The sequence below is a fragment of the Stegostoma tigrinum genome, chromosome 27 (assembly GCF_030684315.1).
Source record: "Stegostoma tigrinum isolate sSteTig4 chromosome 27, sSteTig4.hap1, whole genome shotgun sequence".
In the NCBI taxonomy this organism is placed as follows: domain Eukaryota; kingdom Metazoa; phylum Chordata; class Chondrichthyes; order Orectolobiformes; family Stegostomatidae; genus Stegostoma; species Stegostoma tigrinum.
The window spans coordinates 32,608,754-32,634,411 of NC_081380.1; the positions used below are offsets into that span (position 1 = coordinate 32,608,754).

General features: G+C 42.8%; 1 long non-coding RNA gene across 3 annotated transcripts; it reads right to left on the reverse strand.

The window, feature by feature from the left end:
• Positions 1-1,238: 1,238 nt before the first annotated feature.
• On the reverse strand, positions 1,239-24,090 carry LOC125464482 (uncharacterized). 3 transcript variants are annotated; one of them, XR_009447328.1, is made up of 5 exons: positions 23,888-24,090; positions 15,168-15,257; positions 10,248-10,336; positions 9,981-10,178; positions 1,239-1,517 (listed from the first exon to the last, which is right to left on the reverse strand). It is a non-coding gene; the product is annotated as an uncharacterized LOC125464482 (long non-coding RNA). The 3 variants fall into 3 exon arrangements; XR_009447327.1 differs by lacking the exon at positions 9,981-10,178; XR_009447326.1 differs by lacking the exon at positions 1,239-1,517 and having other exon boundaries at positions 9,039-10,178.
• Positions 24,091-25,658: the final 1,568 nt, after the last annotated feature.

Here is a 25,658-nt window from a genome sequence, read left to right on the forward strand (position 1 = left end):
TACTTGGACCTTCTCCCAAATTTGCACAGTGTTGTGCTACAAGGAGCTATGCAAAAGAGGCATAGCAAAGGCTGGGGATGGAAGGGTTAACTCACATACCAGTCTGTCCTTCTTGTCTGAAAAGAGAGCTCTGCTCCCTTCCTCTTGGCAACCTGCCTCAGGCCAGAAAACCACAATCAGTTGTTGCTACAAATCTAGGTACGCCAAACCATGAGGCCACCACACCAAGAGTTAAGTTAAGGAATAATCAAGGATGTAATTGCACTGGAGGCAGTTTTGAGAAGGTTCACTATCTCAATGCCAGAGATGAAAGCTTGCCTTATGAGGAGAGATTGACCACTCTAAGCCTATACTCACAAGAGTTTTGAAGAATGAGAGGAGATCTTATTGAGGTACGAAAGATGCTAATGGGGATTGACAAAGCAGACAAAGTAAGGTGGATGTTTCTCCTTGCGAGACAATCTAGAAGGAAAGGTCATAGATTTAGGCTAAAGGGTAGGAGATTTGAAACTCAAATGTGGAAGAATTACTTATCTCAAAATCTGTGAAATTCACTACCTCAGAATGTAGCGGGGGCTGGGATAATGAATGAACTTAAGCGGGAGATGGAAAGATTTTTAATTCATGGTGGGTTGAACGGTTATACGGAGGGAGCAGGAAAGTAGACTTGAGGCTGAGATGAGATCGGCCATGACCATATTAAATGGCAGAGCAGGCTCGAGGGACTGGGTTGTCTACTGCTCTCAGCTCTGATGTTTTTACATTTCTGCTTTTCCGAGCAGTAGCAGGGGATGTAAGCATAGCAGACTCCTGATTTATTCATGATCACTTATATAAGAGGACTTAGTGTCCAAAAAGCATTATTGGCTGATTGAAGCTCTCTTTATTTGACTTTCATTATACTCGGGGACACATTTGCTGGTGATGACCATTAAACATTCATTAACTGTAATTAGCATATTTGTTACTTTAACAGCATGCATTCACACTCCAAGACAGTGGGAATATCACTCACACACCTCACACACATAATAAACAAGGAGCATTTGGTATGCTTTATCATTACCTAATAAGATTCAGTCTGATGGATAATCTGTTTGATGTAACTGTTAAAGGATTAGCATGCTGGAAATGAGATTGCAAGATGAAGATTCTAACTCCCAAATCTTGGAGATTTTACAGATAACAGACTGTATACCAAAACAGACAAAACAGGCAAAACATCATGTTTAGTCACATTTTGTTTCTTTATTTCTTAAAATAAATGGGAAGGCGCTAGCTATGACATTCATTGCACAGCTCTATTTGCTGCACTAAGTTTCTTACAATTTAAGACATGTTTAGGTTGTGTGGGGCGAGGTGCTGGGAATTTCCATCTCCCCTCATCCACCTTCAATACCTTGCCATTGCCCACAGCGATTTGAATGTACATTAGCCCAATCCAGTGGTCATTTCTATACGTGGCAGAGCTGCACTCCCACGGTGCATGTGCAAACTGGCAGGAGTGGCGTCATGGCCTGTGGCAGAAACAGAAATTCAATGCGAATTTACAAGGCGAGGCTGCTAGAAACTCAAGGGAATAATCCCCAGCAAACAGTTAGTGGTGAGGTGGAGGTTTGAGAAGGATACAGGAACTGGAAAGTGTGTGTGTTGCGGGTGTTGGTGTTGGGGTGGGGTGGTGCGCGGTGTGAGTTTGGGTTACATAAAGTAATTGACCTGAAAAGCTAAACTGTGGAATGTTTGAAACAGAAAATGCTGGGGCAACCTGTCACCTCACGTTAGAGTTGGAAATTGGGACACACGTTAATATTTCAGATATGTCATTAAATGGTCACAATACAGAATAGGCCATTCAGCCCATCAAAGCACTTTAGGTCATGAGACACGGGAGCAGAATAGGCCATTTAGCCTACTGAGTCTGTTCTACCACTCAATGAGATCATGGTCATCTGATAATCCTTAACTGCACTTTCCTGTCTGATCTCCATATCCTCTGGTTCTGGTACAGATTAAAAATCTGTCCATCTTAATCTTGAATATACTGAATAGCCCAACTTAAACAGTCCTCAGTGATAAAGAATTCCATAGATTTATTGCCCTCTGAGAGATAAAGAGCTCTTTTCATCTCAATCTTAACTGATTGACCCCCCTTACTCCTATAAGTGGAAACAACATCTCCATATCAACCTTATCAAAAGCTTTGAGGAATATTATATCCTTCAATAAGTTTGTTTCTCATTCTTCTAAACTTGTATTAGGCCAAGCCAAACTTATTCAACCTCCACTCATAAGAAAACCCCTTCTTACCTGGAGTGCCTCCAATGCTGGTGTAACCTTCCACAGGTAAGGGGACTAAAACCATGCAATGTTCCAGCTGCGGTCTCTCCACTGTCTTTTATAGTTTCAGTAAGACATGTGATTACTTAGTTGGTAAGGTAGTCGCCCAGGAACTCTATTATAAATTGCTACCTTACTACTTTGTAATAAACTGTTTCTTAATACTCAAGAGTTTGCCTCTTCTAAGACTTGATCCTTCACTACTTATTCCTCCTTTTCAAGGGCAACTACAATTGGGCAATAAATGATGGCTCAGCCAATAACACCCCCAGTAATAGAAAAAATCCCACTGGAATAGCATTACAAAGATTGGTGGCTACAAATTTACCCTAAGAGTTTCTAATCACAATGGGGTGTGCCAGTTGCGGCCATCTCTTACAGCAGGTTGGAGATGGCATGTTCTCTGTGAGTATAATTGAATACAACTCTGCCATTTCAAAGCTGCATGAATTTGGGTTAAACTCCAAGCTGTACACAGACGTAGAAAGATAATGGGTAATATAGGGACAACAATGATCGGTGCCTCTGAGGAGCAAACTGCTCTGAGCTCATGTGTTTGGATGTCAGACCAGTTTAACTGAGTATCTGTGAGTCAGGTTCAGCTGCCTCTCAATTGTCATTCTCAACGTTGGCCATATGTCCTTTTGTTTTACACGCACAGGTCAAACTTCAGCTTTACAACTGTTTGTGACCTTCCTTAGTAAATCTAAATGAGGTGAATCCTTGCCAGTTAGCCAATAGCTCAATACTTTACCTGGAAGCATCAGCAGTTGAATACAATTCTATCGATTTAACCTCTTAAAGTATCAAATGGAGCAATTGTTCCAGATGGGAAGCACAGCACTGCAACATGGGGAATTGATGGCACAATCAGCCTGGATTCTTTGTATCTTTATGTAAAAATAAATTCCTGGGAGAAATTACAATGTATCCCTCATTTTGCCAAATTTGATTTTTTGTTGGTACCCAGATGAATTTGACATTTTTATTAACTTTGTCTTTGTTGATATTATGACAGGGAAGCTTTTTAAATTAGCGTTATTAAATTGTCCTTTGTCCTATTGATTAAGGTGTCTGAAGAGCTACTCTTTGAACCTAGTAAACGTGGCCTTGAAAATTGAATTAACATTAGCCAACAAAACCTGGCTAGTGTGTTGTAAAACAGATTATGAACCTCACAATAGTCCAGTGATAAATAACTTATAATTCATGATCTTTCCATCTCTACTATAATACTAGCAGTTTTAAAAATATTATACCTTTGTAACTTTAAATTCACCCAATAAAAAAGCACTGATTAGTGCAGCTAATTCCCATTCCCTTTCTGCAGTTTACTGACCGGCTTCTCTCTAGAAAGGTGAGAGAAGAAAATGAAAATAAAACCTTTGAAATTAAGCAAATATATTTTGCAAAAAGCAGCTCAAATTCCACTGATGTATTCCTATAACACAGAAATTTCATTATAAAGCTATCAGGTGCACCATCAATTATGAAAGATGCTTTATGTTAAAGGCATTCTTGAATTCTGATTCCTAATGGGATATTCCTTATGGTTTCCCTGTGATAATTCTGTACATTTGTTCCCTTGTAATGCGTTCTGAGGAGATTACAGCTCGAAACGAATCCTGGAACGTAACACCTCTCTCAGCAGAATTAAAGTCCGTGTGTTTCTGGGGCACTTCAATTCTCTCAAAAGCAGCTGAGTGAATGGGTCCCTTGTGACATGTTCTGAAAGGCAGAGGTTTGTTTTAATTAGCAACAGTGGTCTTCTCCTACAGGGCTGACTGAGGGAAAGGAAATGAGTGTAGCTCACAGGAGATTGATGCAATCCAGATTCATCCTCCCTGCTGAAGACAGCAACTATTTTTTTTGACAGAAACTACTTCAGAAAATGTGGCTGTTTGTCATTTTAATCATAAACTTCCCTTTGTTTTAATTCGGCCACAGCAGATTCCTCTCTGGTTTTCCAACTAGTGTGTGATGTGTAAGTCACAGTGTTCTTTATACATTTCACTGAAATCTTGGTGTTAACCCTGAGGGCTACAGTTATCAGATGGGGTTCATGTTGAGAGTGGCAGTCTGGTGCCCCTCAGGCCTCCATTGTTATGGTCAGACTTGTCTTATCTGCGGAGCACATTGTATTTTCTGTACAGCGTTCAGGGGGAATAAAGTTATTCCTCTGTTCTTTGCTGCTGTCTGGAATAGAGCCACAATCAGGCCAAGTACTGGTGAAGCTTCCTTGACCTGAAACATTAACTCTGATTCTTTCTCCACAGCTGCTGCCAGAGCTATTGAGTTCATTTTTCAGTGTTTTCTATCATTACTAAGCTCAGGGACTTTGGGAAGCAGAAGGTGGCTGAAAATGGAATGGTAATTTGCAAGAACAGTGACGTTTTCTCTGCTGAGGGAGTACCAGCCATGAATGAGCAGGATGGGTGAATGTATGGCAGTGGCACCTGGAATTAGAGAACTAGATGAAATAGAATGAGGAAATTCATGGGCGTTGTGTGATTATTTGGATAGACACGGCACACAGAGATATGGTGGAAAGGCAGGAGATTGGCACTAACTAGTAGAATGCGCACAGGCATGATGGGAAAAATAGCATCTTCTCTGCTGTTACAATTCTGTGATTCTGGGAATCACATTTTATTCCACATAACTGAAAAGCCTTTGGGTCATAGAGGCAGAGAGGCATTGAAAAGGCCTTTTGGCCCATCAACTCTGCAATAGTCAAAAACAACCACCTAACAAATCTAATCCTATTTTCCAGGCTGTGATCTATAGCCTTGCATGCCTTGGCATCACAATTGCACATCTAAATATTTCTTGAATGTTTTGAGGGTTTCTTCCTCTTCCACCCTGACAGTTAGTGAGTTCTGGGTTTGCACCATCCTCTGTGTGAAAAACTTTTCCTCACATCTCCTCTAAACCTGAAGAACACTTGAAACATTTGTGAAGAGTTTAATTAATGAGGGTAAACGTGAAGATGCCAGATCAGGCAAACTACCACGAGAGATTCTCAGAGATAAAGAGGTTAACACGCCTCATTTTCGCAGTTTTTGAATAGAGTCAGGGGCTCATCCTCTTAGAGAAAGGTGCATCAGAAAACCTAATGGCAGCAGTGCAAAATGTGAACTGATTGAAGAAGTATCAAAATGTACCGTCAATGAAAAGTAATTCCTACTTTCAGTGCAAGACCAGGATAAGAGGATTATCCATTACCTGAGCTCAATGTATGCTCTGGCCAAGAATTATGGAAGTCTCGACATAGCAGCACAGTAATGGCTATAGCCAGCTGTTTTCTCATGCCTGAGCCAGTGGAGAGGCTCACAATGCCATCAGCTATATTTCTAGTTCGCAGCATCCACAGAATCAAACAGACACCCGAGTGTGGTCATACATAGGACCTGCTACAAGTCTATTCTCTTCTGATCACAAGCCTGGAACATAAACTCAGTTTCTCTTGGCTTGCATGATCTGCTGAGTATTGGTAGTAATTGTTTCTATTTCAGATTTACTGCATCTGCAGAATTTTGCCCTGATCTTAATAGAAGGATTAAGAGGGAGACTAATGCTGGGAATTACCTGGAACCTCCTACAAATTAAAATGAGAGATCAGTTAATGATTGGGTGGATCTCTACAGTGCATTGGAAGGAAGAAGTGTTATTAACAACACAAGGTATCAGGGGATAATGGGAACTGCAGATTCTGGAGAAGCAACATTTGGCCCATATCCCTCTAAACGCTTCCTACTCATGTACCTATCCAGACGCCTTTTAAATGTTGTAATTCCACATCAAGCAGATGTTCACCTGCACATCCGCCAATGTGGTACACTGCATTTTCTGTACCCATTGTGGCCTCCTCTACATTGGAGAAATCAAGCGGAGGCTTGGGGACCGCTTTGCAGAACACTTACGCTCGGTTCGCAGTACACAACTGCACCTCCCAGTCGCGAACCATTTCAACTCACCCTCTCATTCCTTAGACGACATGTCCATCCTGGGCCTCCTGCAGTACCATAATGATGCCACCCGAAGGTTGCAGGAACAGCAACTCGTATTCCACTTGAGCACCTTGCAGCCTAATGGTATCAATGTGGACTTCACAAGCTTCAAAATCTCCCCTCCCCCCACTGCATCCCAAATCCAGCCCAACCTGTCCCCGCCTCCCTAACCTGTTCTTCCCCTCACCTATTACCTCCTCCCACCTCAAGCCACACCCCCATTTCCTACCTACTAACCTCATCCCGCTCCCTTGACCTGTCCGTCCTCCCCGGACTGACCTATCCCCTCCCTACCTCCCCACCCATACTCTCCTCTCCACCTATCTTCTCCTCTATCCATCTTCAGTCCGCCTCCCCCTCTCTCCCTATTTATTTCAGAATCCTCTCCCCATCCCCCTTTTCTGATGAACAGTCTAGGCCCGAAACGTCAGCTTTTGTGCTCCTAAGATACTGCTTGGTCTGCTGTGTTCATCCAGCTCCACACTTTGTTATCAAGGTATCAGGGAGATCTCTTTGTAGGCAGTCGTTGGGAGTGGGGGTATAGATTGCTTTAAGTCAGGTTCGAAAGCTTCTGAAATGGCTGATAAGCCCAAAGCACAATCTGCTGATTCTGCCATAAAGCAGGTGGCTCTTAGGTAGAGTTGTTTGAGGTTTGTACTCTCCCTCCAATGCCAAGACTTCATCTCATGAAGTGGCCAGGGAAGTCTCTCAGTGTTAGGGTGAGGGTTAACAACAGGGTTAGGATTAGATCTTCCTGAAAGAAGCTTGTTGGTATTGGTCACACAAGTCAGGAACTCAGAGGACAGGGGTGGCTCAGTGACTCAGTGGTTAGCTTTGCTACCTCACAGCACCAGGAACCTGGGTTCAATTCCAGGTTTGGGTGACTGTCAGTGTGCAGTTTGCACATTCTCCCCGTGTCTGCTTCCTCCCACAGTCTAAAGATGTGCAGGTTAGGTGGATTGGCCATGGGAAATGCAGGGTTACAGGGATGAGATATGGATGGGTCTGGGTGGGATACTCTTCAGACGGTTGATGGGGATTCAATGGGCTGATTGGTTGCTTTCACTTGTAGGGATCCTATGATTCTTTGACATGTCTGTCTCCCTCAGGGAACTTTCCGAATATCTCCAAGAATTTCTACTCCCCTCCATGTACTGTCGGTCCGTTAGAGAGTTCTGAGGAGAGTAATTGCTTTGAACGTCTTGTGGCAGGTAGACAAATGTTTCATCTCATTCAACAGCACTGATCTTGAGCAATGAATGCTTCAGTACTAAACAGCACTAAAGACATGTGAGTAGCTACAGCAGGAAGAGGTGGAAAGGAGGGAAGTAGGTGGGAGACATAGAAGACACAGCCTCCAGATCTAGGCAAATCAAAGCATATGCTAAAATGCCTTGGATGGCACCTTCCAAACCCAGGAACACTACCATTTAGAAAAACAAGGGAATCAGATACATGGGAACACCACCACTAGCAAGCTCCCCTCCAATCCACTCACCATCCTGACTTGGAAATCTATCAGCATTCTTTTACTGTTACTGAGTCAAAATCCTGGAATTGCCTCCCTAACAATGTCTACCAACACCCAACAGACCACAACAGTTCAAGGAGGCAGCTGACCGCCACATTCTCAAGTGCAATTAGTGATGGACAATAAAAGCTGGCTCACACAGAGATGCCCACGTCCTATGACTGAATAAATAAAACTAGTAAAGTCTACTTGAGCTTGGCAAGGCAACATCAATGGTGTAGAGATAGTAAGAACTGCTGATGCTGGAGTCAGAGATAACACAGTGTGGAGCTGGAGGAACACGGCAGACCAGGCAGCATCAGAGAAGCAGGAAAGTTGATGCTTTGCGTCAGGTCTGAAGAAGGGTCTTGACCCGAAACGTCAGTTTTCCTGCCCCTCTGATGCTGCCTGGCCTGCTGTGTTCCTCCAGCTCTACACTGTATAATCAGTGGTGCAGATCTTCTCAACAATATGTTTTGACAAAGGGGCCACTCATTAAACATCAACCCAGCTCTGTGTTTTTATTTAAATCTTACATTAATTGTTCTAGCATTTTGTGTGCAGGAAGGTGATAATGCAATTACCCCATTGCATCAAGAATGTATTGTTGGTTTACAGATGGCTGTTGTGTTTTTCTTCTCTGTGTACTTTATTTACTCTGCATAAACATCAAGGTACCAACCATGCAGAAGGGGGAAGTGAATACAAAATTACATAGGTTCATTTAGGGAGGACTTGAGAAGTTGTAACAGCGTACATGTAGGGTGACTTTATAGGTGTTTATCAAATCATATGGGGCATGGATAGGGTGAATAGCGAAGATCTTTTTCCCAAAGTAGAGGAGTCCAAAACTACAGGGCATAGGTTTAAAACAAGAGGTGAAAGATTTAAAAGGGCCATGAGGGATAACTTTTTCACGTAGAGGGTGGTGTGTGTATGAAACACACCAGAGGAATTGGTGGAAGCAGGTACAATTACAACATTTAAAATTCATTTAATATTCATTACATGAATAGGAAGCGTTTAGAGGGATATCAGCCAAATCATTTCTGAAGAAGGGTCTAGGCCCGAAACATCAGCCTTCCTGCTCCTCTGATGCTGCTTGGCCTGCTGTGTTCATCCAGCTCTACATCTTGTTATCTCAGATTCTCCAGCATCTGCAGTTCCTACTGTCTCTGAAACAAAATGCGAGGTCAAACTGACTTGTAGTGCTCATGCCAAACTGCAGATGGCAGCAATAGTATAAATGAATATTTAGAGCTTTGGCAAACATGAGGTGTGTGTTTTTTCGCTCAGCTTCACTGGTCGATGTCTGTGTCAAGTACGGAGGCTCCTCTGAGTAACCTGAACCAACGTTGTCAGCAGAACTCTCACTGTCGTGGTTTATTTTAAAGGGACATTCAGTGCATTTCTTTCCCAATGGATTCCCCTGGCGAAAACAGTTTTCAATGGGACTCCCCTGTAATCTTTACATCTCTCACCCACAAAGTTCTAATTTTACAGAAGAATTCCCCAGGGCACTGCCTTTCAGCCAAACTCTTCACAGAAAACGTTCTTCTGAGTCATGTGTTTTGGATTCACTGCAAACCGATTTTTAGATGCCAAGACTTTTGGACATTTTAGCTGCATATTTGACACAAATTTATCTCTTTCCACATTTCATTGGTAGGTTCTGCAGCACACGTGATAAGTGAATGGCTTTTGTCAAACCAGAGCCAAAATGACTTCTGAATCCATTGTGGACCCTGTTCACACCAATCATCAGAAGCATTTGGCCCAGGCTTTCTCCTCACATGATATCCCCTGCATTAGAATCTCTTCTAACATCTCACCTGTGTTCTACCCATGTAGGTATAGAAGATTAAATTGGCCCGTGGCCCACAGAACACCCATTTTTAAAGCTCAGGGAGGCCTTAAGACACTAAATTCATCCTTTCCCCCTACCTGGAACTAGCATTGGACTTGTAACATTTCGACATAGAGGATTCCACAGCCTGATGCTGATCCCTGCTCAGATATTGGTTTGTCCTGAGACAGTCAGCACCTTCCTTATCAAGCAGAGAAAGACACAAAATGTTGGGCTGCTTGGACCACCTCGTTTGAATTGACTCTTTCCCTGATACCTGATGAATATGCTTTTCTACTTTAGTGGCTGCTGTGTGACCATACTGAGGCCTGATTTTCCTTTGGGTCTTTCTCACAGATTGGTCTTGCACTGTTGACTGCATTGAATGTTCTTGCCATCGATGAGAATGACTGGTGAGTCTCACTGAGCAATGGGTCCACTCCAGATTCCAGCATGTTGTGTGGTAGTATTGAGGCTGTAGAGAGAAATGGAGGGGGTTGGGGTCTGTCATCATACTGGTAATTAACAGCCTTTTATTACTTACTTATAGTATGTACAGGCTCACAGGTCTGTAACTCCCTGCTCCCCTTCTTGGGACAACATTAGCTATTCTCCAGTCTTCTGGGGCCTCACCTGTGGCCAAAGAGAATACAAAGATGTCTGTCAATGCTCCAGTAATTCATTCTCTTGCCTCCCTCAATATTCTAGGATAGATCCCTTCAGGACCCAGGGACTTATCTACCTGAATACTTTTTAAGATGCAGAACACCTCTTCTTGTCTAATAGCGACTTTGCTCAGAAATTCGACACTCCCTTCCCTGAGATCAGGGATGAGATCACCCTTCCCTGAGATCAAAATGCTAGGCCGCTACCAATTCCTTCTCTTTGGTGAATACTGACAGAAAGTATTCATTTGGGATCTATCTGGCTCCACAGATGGATTCCCTCCTTTGTCCTTGAGTGGGCCAACTCTTTCCTTGGCCACCCTCTTGCTTTTTATATCTGTATAGAAAGCCTTGGAATTCTCCTTAATCCTGTTGGCTGATGACCTTTCATGACCTGTTTTAGCCCCTCTAATTCTTTGCTGAAGTTCTTTCCTGCTTTCCTTATGTGCTTCAGTTCTCATCCTCCAAGACCTTATGTGTGTTTCCTTTTTCTTTCTGACCAAGGTCAAAACATCCCTGGTCATCCAAATTTGTCACACCTATCCTTCATTCTTGAAGGAACGTGCCACTCCTGAACTCTTATCAACTGCTGTTTGAAGTACTCCCACAAGTCCGATGTGGATTTACCCTCAAACAGCTGCCTCCAATAAACATTCTCCAGTTCCAGCCCAATATTGTTGTGGTTCACCTTCCCTCAATTTAACACCTTCACCCGAGGTCTGCTATTATCCCTATCCACAAGTAACTTAAAACTCAAGCTATTATAGTCACTACTCCCGAAATGCTCCTCTACTGAAATTTCGCTTACCTGGCTGGGTTCATTTCCAAAATTTAGGTCCAGTATAACCCCTTCCTCAGTTGAACTGACTACATACTGTGTCAACAAACCCTCCTGAATGGTCCTTACAAAGTCTGCTCCATTCAAGTCCCGAGCACAAAGTGAATCCCAGTCAGTACAGCTTAAGTTAAAATCACCCACTACAAAAACCCTGCTGTTTTTACACCTTTCCAAAATCTGTCTAAATATTTTCTCCTCTATCTCCTGCTGGCTGTTGGGAGGCCTGTAGTATACCCCTAGCATTGTGATTTCACCTTTGCTATTCCTGAGGTCTGCCCATACAGCTTTGTCGCATGACTCCTCTGATGCATCCTCCCTCAATACAGCTGTGAGATACTCCTTTACCAATAATGCAACTTCCTCATCTCTTTTACACCCCTTTCTATCAAAAGCTGAAATATCTAAATCTTGGAGCGTTCAGCTGCTTGAATGTTGCATACCTAAACTGATTACTTAATCTACAAATGAATTTTTCGATGTAAATTACACATGAATTTCAGCCTTATTATTAACACGGAGTACTTTTACCATGACGTTAAACACACAGTATTTAATATTTGGCCGTGGAAAATTTCAGTCCATTATAATAAAAGGCTGTGTCTAATTAAGTATCTTCTTCACCATTCTTTCACCAATTCAATGCTCCTGTTGGGTAGTGTTTTCCTGAAATTACTTTTAAAAAGAATTACTTTACAATGAGGTTTACAGCAGCAGTCAGAAAATACTTAACCCTCCCAAAATGACTTGATTTGAAGAGGTCGTCATGGTCTATTATCCAATGCGATGGCTACTGCACTGATCTTTTTAAAAGTAAAGTGCCCCTGAGATTTTGCATTTATTAAAAGACTTAAAGCTCCATTTAATGACTTAGGCAGGATGACCTCTTGTAACCCTGACTGGTGTCACTGCTTACGGCCTTGTTTAAAGGATCCAATTGATGTACTTTTAGCTGCATTGGGTAATGCAATCCTTTATCATTTTTAGTGTCAACATATGAGGCGGAGAGATGAAAACACACATAACCTGACCAGATTAAAAAGACCCACCAGCAGATTTTTATAGCTCTGTTTTTATTGAAATAATCACAATAAAAACACGTTGCTAGGAGCATTGACTGAACAGCGAACACATGCCTCAGGAGATGTTCGCTGGGTGAGAAGCAAGGATTTTTGGTAGCTCACACTGATACTGGCCAACGCAGCATGTGACTGTTCCAAAGAGAACCAGAAAATGCTGGGAATACCTGAGAGGTCAGGCTGCGTCTAGGGGTTTGCGTTTTATTTACTCACAGGGGCAGGATCGAACACAGGAAATGTTTTAAAAGTTGCTTTACTGGAGGGTCTGACGAAGGTTTGCAATGTTCAATGGGCCTGCGGGTGGGGAGGGGAATAGACGCGATTCATGGGCCACCAACTAATGGTCCTTGAAGCTCTTTTGAGAGATTGTTAAAGGATTCAGAAACGACAATTCAGAATAAAATTTTCAGTTTGTTTTCTGGGGAAGCAAAGTCTGGTCAACATGGGTAAAAGACAGTTTATATCAGGTAAATGTTAAGGCGGTACCAATATCTAGCACTTTGTGTTGGGATAGTTAACTGCCACCAATGCAGTTTCCATGCTTAGGCTAGAGCATGCTTGGTTAAAACTGGCAGAGGATAATCCAATGTTGAGTCTGAACAAGAAGAGGCATTTATTTTAACAAGAAAATGTAGTTCATTGCCTGATAGAAATAGGTACAAGCTTCATTGACTAGTTAAGCATAATTATAAGCACTATCAGGAGGAGCTAGAGATGATGACGTGTCTGTCTCCATTGGGACCTATGCTACATTGCTTCATCTCTACCTGTGGCTCAGGGTTAGCACTGCTGCCTCACAGCAGCAGGGACCTGGGTTTGATTCCATCCTCTGGTGACAGTCTGTGTGGAGATTTCATGTTCTCCCTGTGTCTGCTCTGGATTTCTCCCACAGTCCAAGGATGCACAGGTTAGGTGACTTGGCCATGCTAAATCGCCCATAGTGTCCAGGGATGTGCAGGCTAGGTGGATTAGCCATGGGAAATGTAGGGTCTGGGTGGGATGCTCTTTGGAGGGTCTGTCTGACTCGATGGGCCAAGAGCCTGGCCTCCACACAGTAGAGATTCTATGAAAGACTGTATGACATCATTGGATTGTATGAAACATAATGCAGCTTCAATATTAACTCCTTCAGAACCATTAGCTTATACAAGCTTCTCATATGTGTTTCTTTTTCTAAAATTTAAGGGGTCAACGTACATCAGGCTGCGCCTTGCATCGGTGCCAATTGCCACTTTGTGCCATCTTTATTAGCTTTACCCTTTCTCATGTTGCCTTCTCACCTCAGCAGGGTGGAAGCAGTCCCCAATCTGACTGCTCCCTAACTTGACTACTGGTACCAGACAGAAAGCTCCTATCTCCTAGAGGTAATTGACATCTCTAACCGAATGCTAAGCTCACCTCCTCCTCAATCAGTCCAGTTACATTTAAAGGTAGCACTGTGCAAATGAAACAGTTCATTGATGTGTCAGGCCCCTGGTCAGTCATCCCACTCTGAAAATCCAGCCTTTCATGACAATGACCTATCATTGGAACTTTTGATATAGCACCTTTACACCCTCAGAATGGCCTGGAGTGTTTCACAGCCAACAAATTATGTTTTACAATGTAAACATCTTTTTCAGCAAAAGTGTAGTCAGATAAATGGCTAATTAATCTGAGTTGGGCCATTAATGGATGGCTAAGTGTTGAGTAGGATATGGGGAGAACTTTAAGAAGTACTCTAGGATGATCTATATCAATCCAAGGGCAACAGAATGACCTCCATTCCATATCTTCAGATTCAGAAAATTAAACAATGCTGCATTCCATTAGTACTGCACTGTACTGAAATGCTGGCCTAGGCCACATGCTGATATCAAGAAGTGTGATTTAAATCCATAATCTTGAGACATTTACATAGTCCCCTTTATGCTAGCTTTTAATTCCATATTTTTATTGAATTCAAATTTCACCATCTGCTGTAGCAGGTTTCAACCCTATATCCCCACAGTGTTTACCCAGGGTTCTGGATTATTAGTTCATTGAAGTTACCATGACACAGCAGCTGCCCCATACTGTCCTCCTAAAACATTTCTAAACTGTTCATCTCAACCTGTCTTTGTGGTCATAAATTTAACAGCCTCACCACTCACTAAGTGACACTGCAGATACAATTGTTTAATGTCTTCAAGTAAAATTCCTTCAGAAGTAGAAGAGTTAAGATATTTAACATCACTGTGTACCTTAGCCGCAGTAACAAATACGTTAAGCACTTGTGCTTGACATTTCACAGAGCAATTTTGAGGCCTAAAAAGATTTTCTGAGCTGAGGTGATAAACGAGGATGAGGGAGATGCCGAGAAGGGAGGAGGAAAATGGCTACGGTGGCATTGCTCATCTCTAATTGCCCTGGAGAAGGTGGCGGCGCGTGGTTGTTGATGAGATGTTGGCGTGCAACTGGCAGCAGTGGAACTGGGTCATAACATGAGTCCACCCTTTTGAAAGTGGATGGAGGAGAACTGGAGGATCAAAACTAAAGACTAATCTCTATAGCATTCTTCAAAAGAGATGGAAGGTGCTTGATCATGTGCGTAACTAACTTTGACTTTGTGAAACTCATTCGAATTATTGACAGGGTTAATGTTGAACATATTGGTACCACAAACGAGTAAGGCCTTTAGAAGAGCAGTGTAACTCAACTGTTTTCAACTTGTCCTTCAACATAGGTCTTGACCTATTCAGTGTGACTACTCAATAGAACAAGATATTATACAAAATTGTACTCTTTCTGAGATTGAAATCAAAACCAAATTACAATGATTGCAAAGGTTACCTTTAAATCAAAGACATATTTTGACATATTATCATATTCTGATTGATGCATTAAACATTTTGCATAATTAGTACCTTGAATTTCCTTGAGACATTTGGAGAAGTCAGATTTCTATTTACATAAGGACTTCACAGACAATGAATTAATTTGAAATGCGGAGATTGCTGAAAGAACAAAAGAAGAAAAGAAAGAGGTAGGATTAGGAACTCAGGATATCACTACAGGAACATGCCATTTAATTCCTTGAGTCTAACATTCCATTAAACTAGCTCATGGCTGTATTTCTACTTCTATGTCATTTTCAACACTATCACTATATCCTTTGATACCTTTAATGTCTAGTAATGTGTTGATCTCTGTCTTGAACATATTCAATGAGTATGATGATCCGCCACAGAGCTCTGGGGTAAAGAATTCTAAAGACTCACCTCTCCCAAGTGAAGAAATGCTTTCTGATCCCTGACCTACATAGCTGCCTTGTCTTTCTCTGACAGTCCCTCAGAGTTGAGGATGACTTAGACCCACTCCTGGGGGATTAGGGGTGCTGTGGTACCTGAATAGTCCAATCCTGGAGCCACAGATTCTGCTACAGATGGGGCGGGTTGTGATAAAGTAGGACATTCTGGATTCTGGGCACTCTTTCTGCCAGTTGTGCTTGGCCTCCCATACGCTCCATTTGGTGATGTTTGAGGTGGTTGGCGTCCTCACGGATGGTTCTTCCTCAGTTTGTGTTCTCTAGGGCAAGCAATTCCCACATCAATGGAGATGTTGCATTTGGTTAGGAATGTTTTCCGGGTGTCCTTGCAACATTTCCTGTGTCCTCTTAGTGACTGCTTACCATTTCAGAGCTTGGAGCTGAGCATTTGTTGAGGGAGTTGTGTGTTGGGCATGCAGACAACGTGGCTAGTTCATTGCAGCTGGTTGTGCCTGATCAATACCTCAATACAGGGGGTACTGGCCAGGGAGAGGGCACTCACATTGGTACACCTATCCTGGCACTGGATTTACAGGATTTTGAGTCATACCTCTTTAGGGATTTGAGGTGTCTTCTATACAAGGTCCATGTTTCTGATCCATACAGGAGGGCGGTGACTAGGTGGTGCTGGGTTTACGATCTCTGAACTTTGAACACCCTGTTCCTCAGGTGCCCAAAGGCTACACCAATACAATGGAGTCTATGTTAAATTTTATCATCTATCTCCTGGTTCTAGAAACAACCCCTTCCCCATCAACCTCTCCAAGCAAAGGTCAAAATGCCTCCCGCAATTATCCTGCCAAATCGAAAGAAATTTGTATGCTTCAATAAGATCACTTATTGTTCTTCTAAGCTCTAGAGAAGATTGACTCAGTGTCCCCAATCTCTCTTCATAAGACAGTTCTACATCCCAGGATTTAGTGACAGCTGCTAACCTGTCAGTGGTAGGTAGGGACAGGGGCCATTAAGGTAGTAGAAGGTCAGTTGAGGCATCCTTGGCTGACTGGCTTCAGCTGCAGCCAGAGACCATCCTATGCCTGCACTTCCTCATCCCCAGCTCCAGAATAGTAAGTCTACATACGTTTAATATAAACATGAAGGTGGAGGAAGCTAGGGTCAAGTTCAGCTAGAGAGGATTACATGCAGGCAAGGAAGGAGCTCAAAAATGGTCTGAGGAGAGCCAGGAGGGGGCACGAGAAAGGCTTGGCAGAAGGAATCCGGGAAAACACAAAGGCATTTTACACTTACGTGAGGAATAAGAGAATGGTCAAAGAAAGAGTAGGGCCGATCAGGGATAGCATAGGGAACTTGTGTGTGGAGCCTGAGGAGGTAGGGGAAGCCCTAAATGAGTTTTTTGCTTCTGTCTTTACGAAAGAAACGACCTGTGTAGTGAATGAAACCTTTGAAGAGCAGGTGTGCATGCTGGAATGGATAGAGATAGAGGAAGCTGATGTACTGAAAATTTTGTCAAACATTAAGATTGACAAGTCGCCAGGCCCGGATCAGATTTGTCCTCGGCTGCTTTGGGAAGCGAGAAATGCAATTGCTTCGCCACTTGCGAAGATCTTTGCATCCTCGCTCTCCACTGGAGTCGTACCTGAGGACTGGAGAGAGGCAAATGTAATTCCTCTCTTCAAGAAAGGAAATAGGGAAATCCCCGGCAATTATAGACCGGTAAGTCTCACGTCTGTCGTCTGCAAGGTGTTAGAAAGGATTCTGAGGGATAAGATTTATGACCATCTGGAAGAGCATGGCTTGATCAAATACAGTCAACACGGCTTTGTGACGGGTAGGTCATGCCTTACAAACCTTATCGAGTTTTTTGAGGATGTGACTAGTAAGGTTGATGAGGGTCAAGCTGTGGATGTGGTGTATATGGACTTCAGTAAGGCATTTGATAAGGTTCCCCATGGAAGGCTCATTCAGAAGGTCAGGAGGAATGGGATACAGGGGAACTTAGCTGCTTGGATACAGAATTGGCTGGCCAACAGAAGACAGCGAGTGGTAGTAGAAGGAAAATATTCTGCCTGGAAGTCAGTGGTGAGTGGGGTTCCACAGGGCTCTGTCCTTGGGCCTCTACTGTTTGTAATTTTTATTAATGACTTGGACGAGGGAATTGAAGGATGGGTCAGCAAGTTTGCAGACGACACAAAGGTCGGAGGTGTCGTTGACAGTGTAGAGGGCTGTTGTAGGCTGCAGCGGGACATTGACAGGATGCAGAGATGGGCTGAGAGGTGGCAGATGGAGTTCAACCTGGATAAATGCGAGGTGATGCATTTTGGAAGGTCGAATTTGAAAGCTGAGTACAGGATTAAGGATAGGATTCTTGGCAGCGTGGAGGAACAGAGGGATCTTGGTGTGCAGATACATAGATCCCTTAAAATGGCCACCCAAGTGGACAGGGTTGTTAAGAAAGCATATGGTGTTTTGGCTTTCATTAACAGGGGGATTGAGTTTAAGAGTCGTGAGATCTTGTTGCAGCTCTATAAAACTTTGGTTAGACCGCACTTGGAATACTGCGTCCAGTTCTGGGCGCCCTATTATAGGAAAGATGTGGATGCTTTGGAGAGGGTTCAGAGGAGGTTTACCAGGATGCTGCCTGGACTGGAGGGCTTATCTTATGAAGAGAGGTTGACTGAGCTCGGTCTCTTTTCATTGGAGAAAAGGAGGAGGAGAGGGGACCTAATTGAGGTATACAAGATAATGAGAGGCATAGATAGAGTCGATAGCCAGAGACTATTTCCCAGGGCAGAAATGGCTAGCACGAGGGGTCATAGTTTTAAGCTGGTTGGTGGAAAGTATAGAGGGGATGTCAGAGGCAGGTTCTTTACGCAGAGAGTTGTGAGAGCATGGAATGCGTTGCCAGCAGCAGTTGTGGAAGCAAGGTCATTGGGGTCATTTAAGAGACTGCTGGACATGCATATGGTCACAGAAATTTGAGGGTGCATCCATGAGGATCAATGGTCGGCACAACATTGTGGGCTGAAGGGCCTGTTCTGTGCTGTACTGTTCTATGTTCTATGTTCTATGAAGAGGTTGGAAAACGGCAGCCTCAAAGTGAAGATAGCCTCTCGGTTGTTTATCTAATACAGCAGCCTCCTGTTTTCTCACTGCTAGCAGGCCTCCTGTTGGACCTCCAGCTGAGAGAGCAGATGCAGCCATCCTTAACCCTCTGGCCATTAGTAGTATTAATTGGTAGCTGTGGGGATAATCTCATTGACAAACTGTTCCTGGCACAGTTCTGCTTCTGACTCCTTTTGGCGAGGTTCAGAAGCCCTTGTGGAAAATCCTGCCTTTGGGGTCCCATTTCATCAATTCTATCCAACACAGTAAGCTCTCTCAGTACAGCTTAGAACTATCAGTCTAGGGTTGTCTGGTACTCTGGTAAGCATTCACCTACAAAGGAGCAGCTCTCTCTTACACATGGGTTTATGTACAAGACCCAGTACAGCATAAGCACTTATTCCTCCTCCTTTAACAAAACAGATCTTTGCCAGAACTATAAACATGGACAACTTTCCCTTTCCACAGACCAGAACCATGCAAGATCCCAAGAATCTTGTCCTTATAACAGCAGTTGTATTAAGCTGACTAGACATGACATGAAACACCTCCAGGAAAATGAACCCATGCATCTGTTCCATACAGAGGGACACAACTTGCACCATACAACCCCTTTATTTGTGCTACAAGACCCACCGCTATCATGTGCACCAATATTCTCCCAATGAATTCAACTGCTTTTAATGCAGTTACGATATGCATGTAAACAAACACAATTGATACCGTGTTTGTGAAATTCACATTTAACTCAAAGTCTCCAAGTGGAGTCTCTGACCCAGAAGCTGGCCAAGCTAGCACAGGAAATTTAATCACCAACATTAGGGATTCTGGAGTTCGGAGTGATCAGCGACAACAGGCCAAACACAGTAACAACACATGGTGAGAGCAGCATGACAATTCAGTCCGCAAGCATTGTGAATGTAGACTCAATTCAAATTCTGGGGCCAGAAGTGACCACAAACGAGAGAGCCGCCCTGAAATCAAGATGGGGGAGCCATCTCCCAATCTGTAGCTCATCATCTGAGTGAAATACGGAGGGCATTCCATTCAGCTGGATCTTGTAAAAGCAACTTGCAAAACCCCTGGTTTGGTAACTGCACTACATGCCTCCAAGAGTGAGAATCTCAATAAAGTGGATGGGAAAAGAACTGCAGCTTGTAAAGTGTGGCTATGGTGAAGCTCCAGGTCTTAGAAGCAACAGCACAGAGTGGAGAACCAATGAACCACAGACCTTTAGCCACAGCAGGGAGTTGAGCAACTGCAACCACTAAGAAAAGTGTTTGAGTCTGCTGCTGTCAGCAATGAAAGATGAGACACCAGGAAGGTATGTGCCTGGTTGGAGAAGCCCTGGATATATGACCACCGTTAGAAACTGGAAGGAGGAAGAATGAACATGGTCGACAGGATTGCAATGAATAGACAGCATGCCTACGGCTCCTTGGCTAACTACGATGATTAGGACTTCCAAAGGAGGACAGCTGCCCAAATGTGCACTATTCATGTTTGAATTCCATAAACGGAGCCCTGCTGCATAACCTCCGAAGGAAACCTCAGCAGACCATCAAAACTTAAAACCATCCACCTCCCATTGCTAACTCAGCATCCTTAATAAAACTTGGGCATCATTGCAGCCAACAGACAGTTCACTGAGAATGGTGTCACGACCATTGCATTACATCCAGTTTTAATCACGGGTAGAATTTCCCTGCAAGTGGATCCCATCTCATTGTGTTCATTCCTTCTCTGTTTTAAAAAAGGACCAGAGAGACAAGAGAAACAACTTCCACTTGTCGTGAATACAATGGATTCCTTTTTGGCTTCAGCTAGCTATACATTATATTCTGAGAAACCCTGTATTTTCACTCATAATCTTGAAGAAAAAGACACCGTGCTTGTCAGATTTAGTATAGCGATCGCTCTCCTGTTGACGAATCAGAACGGTGTGACTTTAAACCCCACACAGGGTGTAGAAACATGGAAGCATAGAATTGTACAGCACAGAAAGAGGTCATTTAGCCCATCACTTCCATGCTGTCCAACAGGAGGCTGTTTGCTTAATCCTACTTCCCAGCTGTGGGTGTATGCCCTGTTAAGTTACTGCATTACGTGTATATTTGGAAGTATGTTTCATATATTATGAGGACTTCTGCATCAACCACCCTTTCAGGAAGTGAGTTCCAGATCTCAACACCCTCTAGGTGAAATAATTCCCTTTCAAATATTCTCTAGATATTCAACATCTTATCCTCAATCGATGCCCCCATGAAGCAAGGAGGGTAGTGCTTTCCTATTTTCTCTATGTAAGTTTCTCATAGTTTTTCAATTTTGAATGGATCTCCCCTTAGCCTCCTCTGTTCTGAAGGAAACAACTCTAGTCTATCCAACTGCCCTTCTCTCTTTGGACTCTACGCTATAATTTACTCCCTACCACATCCCACTCACTATTTGCTGCATATAAGCTGACATTTTCCCAGATACCATCGATTCTGAGACATGGTCACTGGACCTGAAATATTAACTCTGATTTTTTTCTTTACAGATGCTGCCAGATCTGCTGAGCTTTTCCAGCAATTTCTGTTTTTAGCCAACCCGATCTTTCCTCCAAACTAAAACGTCCCAGTTTAGGCAACATCCTGCTACATTTTCTCTATGCCAACTCTAATGATGTGTGCAGCAAATTCCTTTGGGGAGGTTCTCTTGATCGCCTGCTATAACCTTGGCTCAAATCTCCATGCTTCGGATCCACAATTATCAATCCACACCGAGCCGACTGAGAGAATTCTTCACAAAATACCCAGTTGTTATTGAGCCTGGTTCTTCAACCAGCTCTAGCTTGTACACTCTTGATCAGATGAGACACTAAATAAAAGACTCATCTATCTGTTCCAGATTACCTCCCTTTTGATGAACAAACTAGAAATCCAAAACATATTAGAGATAATGGGAACTGCAGTTGCTGGAGAATCCAAGATAACAAAGTGTGGAGCTGGATGAACACAGCTGGCCAAGCAGCATCTTAGGAGCACACAAGCTGACATTTCTGGCCTAGACCCTTCATCAGAACAACCAGCCTCCTTGCTTTTTTTCCTGATTTACATCATTCACAGCTCTTTCGGTTTGTATTAAGAAACCAATCAGTGTATCTTTGTTACTTTTATCTTTTTGGATTCATAAATCCTTACAGTGTGGAAACAGGCCATTTGGCCCAACACGTCCACAGCTGTGTAATTGTGCTGTATTACTATTTTTTCTTGCATTTAATGATTAATAAACTCACTCTATTTGTAAATTTAAGGAAGTCTGTTTAAATTGGCTTCTTTTAAAATGCAGGTTCATTTGGGCCTGAAGGTAAGTTGTCTACAAGGGCTCCTTTCTGAGTTAACCTTAATGGGACTAACTGAACATCTGGCTGAAAAACCTAAGACAGGCAGTTCATTCATTCTTGCCCTTGACCCTTAACGATTTGGAGTGTCTGTAGTAAATTGGAGAACATCACCCAAGGTCTGGACTTGACACATCCAAGATCTTGTGGAACCATTTTTTTGTAGAATAGGGAGAATTCTCCTGATAGCCTGGTCAACAGTTTCTCCTTGATGTAGAACATCACCAGAAACATAAAAGTTGTTTGGTTCTCTTACATGCTGATTTGGGATCTTACTGTGTGTAGATTCTCAGTGGAGAGAAGATATCATTGTGTAATGTCACTGAATTGGTAATGCAAAGGGCCAGCCTCATGCTCTGGTTCAGCACAGCAACTCATGAAATTTAAATTCAATTCATAAATGTGGAATATAAAGCAAGGCTCTGTAATGGTGACACGGACAACATTGTAAAATCCCATTTGGCTCTCTAATGTTCTTTGAAATCACAGAATCCCTACAGGATGAAAACAGGCCAGTCATGCCATTGAGTCTGCACTGACCCTTCAAAGGGTATCCCATCCCTGTAACCCTACATTTCCCATGGCTAATCCATATTTTCCATGGCTAATCTATACACACTGGACTCTATGAGCAATTTAGCATAGCCAATCCAGCTAACCTGCACATCTTTGGACTGTGAGAGGAAACCCATGCAGACACAGGGAGAACGTGTAAACCCCACACAGACAGTCACCTGATGGAGGAATTGAACCCTGGCACTGTGCGGCAGCAAAGCTAACCACTGAGCCACCGTGCTGCCCCAACATCTTTAGGAAAGGGCATCAGCCATCCTCATGCAGTCTAGCCTCCATGCCCACAGCAATGTTATTAGCTCCTAACTGCTCTTAGCAATATAGTTGCCTCTTGACTATTCAAGATACTTACTCCCAGGGCAATTAGAGATAGGCAACAAATAGTTGGCAATGTCCAAATACCACGCAAGAATAAAAAAATCTGGAGACTCCAGGATAATCCTGCAGGATTACAACTCTAACCCACCCCATATTGCCATATTCCCATTAACCCTTAAATGCATTGATACAATCTGTTTCAACCACTCAATGGCGCAGCAGCTTCTGAGCATTCTGAGGTGTTCAACTTTCTAGTTAAAGCAATTATGAGAAATCTGACACAAAAACAGAAATTGCTGGGAAAACTCAGCAGGTCTGACAACATCTGTGGAGAGAAGGAGGTCCTTCTTCAGACTGATCACTGGGCCCGAAACATTAACTCTACTTTTTCTCCAGCATTCCTCCAGCAACCTTTGATTTTTGTTTCTGACTTTTAGCATGTGCAGTTCTTTGATTTGTTTTAAGTGAGAAATTTGAGTTAGCTATCTCAAAATATTGAGATTTTATTTGAATGGGAGCAACAATAAGAGAAATATTTTAATGTGTACAGGGAATTTAAGTCTTGAAATGTATAACCTTCAGGAATCTTTACGGTGAATCCTGTCTCAAGTGATCGCAAGTAGGGAACATGAATCAGAATTAACGGCGCACCAGATGGATTTAATGTGCTTTAAACTAAACACACATTGGAATAAGATACTTGATAACATGATCCTAAAGCATGCTGAAGGATTTATTTGTCCCCAGACATGTTATATAAATAATTGCTTCCTCTTTTCAGTACAGGCTCCCTGGGCACATTACACAAACAAAACATCCTCACTGATGAGGCCATTGAATGACCTGTGACAGCCCTGTAAAAATATCTTGACACATTTTAAAATGGGTGAGTAAAAATGTCAAGGGAAGGCAATATGCATAAAACTCCAAAGCCATTCAATGAAACTATTATTGTGAGTCAGCAATACCTGAAAGTTACTCACCTCAGCATTCAACGTTCGAGATTTTGAAAGCACAGTTGTGCTAGGAATTGTGTGTCACTAGGAGCTCACATTTCCAAATGGTGTCATTGCAAAGGCTCTTGCTGGGTTAATCTATACATAACAACTGTAGCTCTGATAGCACTCCTAGCTGCTTCTGCATCAGAGATATGAGTGTAAACCCCTCTTTGAAATCCTAAGCACAAAGTCCAGGCTGATACACTGGAGCAGTGCAGAGGGAGTGTCACATTGGTAGATGCAATGTCTTCTGGGTAAAAATTGAAACTGAGGCCCCATCTTCCCTTTAAGTGAGTGTAAAAGACCCTGTGAATCTACTCAAAGAACAACTGTGGAGTTCTTTGTTGTGTCATTGCAAATATTCATCTTACAGCCAAAATCATTGTTCTGAAGAAGAGTCACTGGACCCAAATCATTAACTTTGCTTTCTCTCCACAGATGCTGCCGAGCATGCTAAACATTTACAGCAATTTCTGTTTTCATTAACAAGCTATTAATGTGTTACTGATTGTGGGATCAGACTGTACACAGATTCATGGCTTCTTACATTAAGGTGCTTCAAAAGCATCAAATTATCTGTAAGGTGTCCAAGGTCATGAAAGGTCATATATAAAAGCAGGTTCTTTTGGGACTGGGGCTACGTGTTATGAGGTTCCAGTCTGAGATCAAACAGGGCTTAAGGGCAGCCGTGGAAATGTTGGCACTTATTAAAGGTTAAGTTCTTATTTTGATGTCTTGTGAAAGTGACACATCCATTCTCATCCCAGGATGGTGTAAACGTGCAGTATCTGGAGTCTGTTCCTCACTACCAGGAACTTTTAGCTCAACGAGCTGCTCACCATACTCTGTAGTGACCTCTCTGAGCCTGACAAAGCCTGCATCAGTCAATAAATAAGGTAATGTTTCCTACCGAGCTAATCATGTTTGAAGCTTGGCTGAGTTACTGGAAGAGATCGCCACAAAGGAACAGAATCAGAGAAGGAGGCCCTTTGTGATGTGCCCGCTTTCTCCAAGAGGAACTCAGTCAATTCCACTCCCCAATTCCCCCGTGGCCCTACCAACCTGATATTTGATTAAAATGGAGCAAATTGTTCACAAGAAAATTTAAAACAAAAGATCTTTCAGGGCAGAAACGCCTTAAAATAGCCTTGCACATTTGTGTCACCTGTGTCAATTTTCACAATGATTTTGAAGAAATTATCCTTTAATTAGTTGACTGATGTATACATAAAAATTGTGAAGAGCTGGACAAGAGTAGTTGCAGCAGAAAGAAGCTTATAGGTGAATATGAAATCCATTAGTTTAATTCATCTGCTGATGCTGACAGAGACTGAAAATGAATAGCTTTCTACAGAGATCTTCCTCCGTGATAAATTTCACTGACCTATTTCCAAGGTTGATGCTAATTTCACACTATATTACCCCCAATACTGCTCTCAGCAACAGGGCTGAGAAGGATGGAGTCTTGAAGTCAGTTGCTCTATTTAGTTCCAATCCAAATATCTTTGATAAACTTCATTCCTGTCTTTAAAGTGGAACAGGACGTTACATGATAATAAAATGTGAGGCTGGATGAACACAGCAGGCCAAGCAGCATCTCAGGAGCACAAAAGCTGACGTTTCGGGCCTAGACCCTTCATCAGATGAAGGGTCTAGGCCCGAAACGTCAGCTTTTGTGCTCCTGAGATGCTGCTTGGCCTGCTGTGTTCATCCAGCCTCACATTTTATTATCTTGGAATCTCCAGCATCTGCAGTT